Source organism: Trichechus manatus, unplaced genomic scaffold (genome assembly GCF_000243295.1).
Source record: "Trichechus manatus latirostris isolate Lorelei unplaced genomic scaffold, TriManLat1.0 scaffold00050, whole genome shotgun sequence".
NCBI lineage: Eukaryota > Metazoa > Chordata > Mammalia > Sirenia > Trichechidae > Trichechus > Trichechus manatus.
The window spans coordinates 12,701,889-12,706,897 of NW_004443986.1; the positions used below are offsets into that span (position 1 = coordinate 12,701,889).

General features: G+C 38.7%; 1 non-coding gene across 1 annotated transcript; it reads left to right on the forward strand.

Moving 5' to 3' along the window:
• The first annotated feature begins 4,700 nt into the window (after positions 1-4,700).
• TRNAG-UCC (transfer RNA glycine (anticodon UCC)) lies at positions 4,701-4,771 on the forward strand. The gene has a single exon. It is a non-coding gene; the product is annotated as a tRNA-Gly (tRNA).
• The last annotated feature ends 238 nt before the right edge of the window (positions 4,772-5,009 follow it).

The window sequence follows — 5,009 nt, forward strand, 5'->3', positions numbered from 1 at the left end:
CAATAATGTAAGTTACGTCTCTTCAGATAGAGTTTTGGGAAACTGCTAAAATAGAGTGCTCTGGCTTTTTTTTTTAAACTGCTATCCTCCCTAAAGGGTCAGAAATTTTGAATCCTTACATTAAATCTTGGGACCTCAGAGCAAACTCGCTTTCTTCCCTTCTTTCTTTCCTTCTCTTCTTCTTTTCTTCCTTCCTTCTTTCCTTCCCCAAATATTTCTTGAAAACCTACTATGTGCCAAGAGCAATGAGAGGTATCAGTGATAAAGTAATGGAAAATATAGCTCCTGACCTAGAAAAAGTTGCACTCTAGTTGTATTAGTGAGAATAGAACATCTTAGCTGAAGTAACAATACACCCTGAAATCACAGCGGCTTAGCAAAACAGAACTTTATTTCTCACTTGTACAAAGTCTTGTGTAAACCAGTGAGGCTCTCCTCCATTCAGTGACACAGGTATTCAGGCTCCCTCCGTATTGGAACACCATCATCTCAATGGATGGCTTCCAGGGCCACAAGGCATGGAGGTGGTACACTGGTTTTTCAGTGCTTTGGCCCAGAAGTGATGTATCACTTCCACTCACAGTTCAATGACCTGAAGGAGTCACATGGTCCCAATGTAACTGCAAGGGAGGCTGGGAAATGTGGGGAGCACATGGATATTTAATGAGCACTAAATGCCAACACCACATGAAGGTCACAGACAAGGAAACAATGATTTTCTACATGATATGTTGAGGGTAATGATAAACACATGCACAAGGTGGTAAGGAAGTGCAGAGGGAGGCCCTCCTGAGGAGACAACACTTTTCCTTCTCCTCAGTGTGTTTTCTGATCAACAATGTCGGCCATTTAGAGCACAGCTATGTACTATACGGAGATGTAAAATTCAAATTATATAGCTATTTCTTTCTAGAGATACATACTGAAATATCTACAAATGAAATAATATGATGTCTGGGATTTGCTTCAAAATTATTGAGGTATTGGGTAGGTGGGGGTAGAATTGAAACAAAATAGGTCATTTATATTTATTAAAAATTGGTGAAACTGGGTGATGAGTACATTATACTATTTTTTCTACTTTTGTTTAGGTTTCAAGTGTTCCATAATAAAAAAAAATTATTTTTAATTACACAGCAATTGGGTGAGCTACAAGCATAGAGTCTCTTGTTACAAATCACATTGATCTCACCTAAATTTTTAATATAAACAAGCTATTGCTCTAGTTCAACTACCACCTTGACCTCAGACCTCAGCTTTGCTGATTTGCTTTTATTCATGTCTGCATTACAGTCTGCAAGAGTAATGGAGCTATATGGTCATCTTTTATAGATCTACATCTCTGCAGCCACTTCTCTTGCCATGGCTTGAGACATTTTCCAGCTGAAGAAACTTAACTTACTCTAAAGAGCATTGATTCCTCCCCATCACTCTTCCTTCTTAAGAGCAAAAAGTTCCTTTGATTAACTTTTGACAGCTTCTGCCTAGATTCACTCTAAACTAATTACGTTGATAGAACCTACTCAAACAAGAGCAGCTCAAAAATTTCTGTACCAGCCCTCAATTTCAACAGTAGGCAACTTCCATAAAAGTGGAACTCAATAACAGAAAAAAAGCAAGGAAAAAAATCGAACACATGGAAATTGAACAACACCTTGCTCAAAAACCATTGGGTTATAGAAGAAATTAAGGGCAGAATAAAGAAATTCATAGAAACAAATGAGAATGAAAACACATCCTGCCAGAACTTTGGAACACAGCAAAAGCAGTGCTCAGAGGTCACTTTACAGCAATAAATGAACACATCCAAAAAAAAGAAAGGGCCAAAATCAAAACATTAACCCTACAACTCAAACAAATAGAAAGAGAGCAGCAAAAGAAGCCCTTGGGCACCAAAAGAAAGGAAATAATAAAAATTAGAGCAGAATTAAATTAAATAGAAAAACAATTGAAAGAGTGAAAAACACCAAAAGCTGGTTAACAAAATCGATAACCCACTGGCCAAACTGACAAAAGAAAAACAGGGAGGAAGCAAATAACCTGAATAAGAAGTGAGATGGGTGATATCACAACAGACCCAACTGAAATTAAAAGAATCATAACAGAATACTTTGAAAAATTGTAATTTTACAAATTTGAAAACCTAGAGGAAATGGACATATTTCTAGAAACTCACTATCTACCTAAAATATCACAAACAGAGGTAGAACAACTAAATAAACCTGTAACAAAAGAAGAGATTGAAAAGGTAATTTAAAAACTCCCAACCAAAAAAAGCCCTGGCCCTGACAGTTTCACTGGAGAATTCTACCAACTTTCAGAGAAAAGTTAGCACCACTACTACTAAACGTGTTTCAGAGCATAGAAAAGGATGGAATACTCCCAAACTCATTCTATGAAGCCAGCATTACCCTGATACCAAAACCAGATAAAGACACCACAAAAAAAGAAAATTACACACCAATATCCCTCATGAACATTGACACAAAAATCCTCAACAGAATTCTAGCCAATGGAATTCAACAATATATCAAAAAACTAATTCACCATGACCAAGTGTGATGCATACCAGGTAAGCAGGGATGGTTCAGCATTAGAAAAACAATCAATGTAATCTATCACATTAATAAAACAGAAGACAAGAACCACATGATTTTATCAATTGATGCAGAAAAGGCATTTGACAAAGTCCAACACCTATTTATGATAAAAACTCTCAGAAGAATGGAATAAAAGGGAAATTCCTCAACATAATAAAGGGCATTTACACAAAGCCAGCAACCAACGTCATCTTAAGCAGAGAGAGTCTGAAAGCATTCCCCTTGAGAATGGGAACCAGACAAGGATGCCTTTTATCACCACTCCTTTTCAACATTGTGCTGGAGGTCCTAGGCAGAGCAATTAGGCTAGAAAAAGAAATAAAGGGTATCCAATTGGTAAGGGAGAAGTAGAAGTATCTCTATTTGCAGATGATATGTTCTCATATACAGAAAACCCCAAAGAATCCACAAGAAGACTACTGGAACTAATAGAAGATTTCAGCAAAGTATCAGGATATAAGATAAACATCCAAAAATCAGTTGGATTCCTCTACACCAACAAAGAGAACTTCTAAGAGGAAATCCAAATCAATACTATTTACAGTAGCCCCCCAAAAGATAAAATACTTAGGAATAAATCTAACCAGAGACATAAAAGACCTATACAAAGAAAACTACAAGACACTACTGAAAGAAACCAAAAGAGACCTACATAAGTGGAAAAACATACCTTGCTCATGGATAGGAAGAGTCAACATTGTGAAAATGTCTATTCTACCCAAAGCGATCTACAGATACAATGCAATCCCAATCCAAATTCCAATGGCATTTTTTAATGACGTGGAGAAATGAATCATCAACTTCATATAGAAAGGGAAGAGGCCCCAGATAACAGTAGGTAACTTCCTGTTTAAGAAAGTAAAGCAGTGGCCCTGGACTCCACCAATTCTATGTCTTCATCTACTTAGACAAAAGTCTGATTCATCTTTGTGTCCCCATACACTAGCCCAGCATAACGCTTTCTACAGACAGCAGCTCAAATTTTCTTGTGGAGTGGCTGTGTCTGGTTCTTTCAATACTCTACTTTCTCAAAGATCCTCCAGAGCAGAAATGAGCTCGCAGGGGCTTTCTTCTCACTTTAGCCACACTCAGCAGATCACTCATCCAGACTTTTCAGCTGCAGCCAGACAGTCTTCCCAAGGTCCATGTCCCCACATACATTAAGCCGCCCCCTTTCCTGTATCCCTATGCAGCCAAAATGTCACTCAGAGACACTCCCAGGTTGGTGCCACATTGTCTCCAGCTTTTGACTCCCCAAAAGGGTTTCTCCCCTTTCACAGGTCACTATTTTAACATCTTACTGTTTTAGAAGCCTTCCATTTTATAAATAGCAATTACTGCCAGCCTCCTTCCCCAATAAAGGGCTGTTGTCTGCTGCTAATGTGTGTTCACACACAAGCGAGTTACTGGGGAACAGAGGAGCCTGAGGAGTTTGTTACACCTATGACGAGGCATTCCTCTGCATTTTGGGCGGCTTTTCCACATCCAGAAATACATCTGGAATCAGTCCAATGTATGAGGAAAACAGATTTAGTCTTTATTTGTAACTTTGCTTTTCCCTCCTAATGGCTCATAAAGACTTAGGCCAGCTTGCTTCAACCCATTGAATTTTATAAATGACCAGGAATAAATATGTTTTCTCTAAGTTCTACTGGGAATGAGAAATGATTCAAATTATTCTTAGTATGTCTTTAAGGAAAATATAATTAACCTTAGTACTTTTCTGGGATTTCAAGAGGTTTACATTTTTCTTTTTAGCTTGTCTGTAATTTATCTTTTTTTCATAAGGATTATGTCTTCTTTTGAAATTTTTTAAGTATACTTTTCTCTTTTCCTTCTTTTAAATCAAGGCTTCTCAGCCTCAGCACTATTGACGGTTTGGGCCAGGTAATTCTTTGTTGTGGGGGGCTGTCCTGTGCACTGAATGATGGTAGCAGCCACACAGTTCTGACAATAAAAAATGTTGCCAGACAATGCCAAATGCCCCCGAGTGGGGGACAAAATCACTCCCACTGAAAATTCACTGTTTTAACCTGTAAAATTTTGGAATCTTTGAAGGGTTTGGGGGTCTATTTAGATAAATGAGTACTGTATTACTTAGCAGTGGTGGTTCAGTGGCAGAATTCTTGCCTTCCATGCAGGAGACCCAGGTTCAATTCCTGGCCAGTGCACCTCAGGCGCAACCACCACTCATTTGTCCGTGGAGGCTTATGTGTTGCTGTGATGTGGAACCGATTTCAGTGGCGCTTCCAGACCAAGATGGCCTAGGAAGAAAGGCCTGGCAATTTACTTGCAAAAATCAGCCAACAAAAATCCTATGGATCACAGTGGTCCAACATGCAACAGATCATGGGGATGGCCCAGGACCGGGCAGTGTTTCATTCAGTTGTACATGGAGTTGCCATGAGT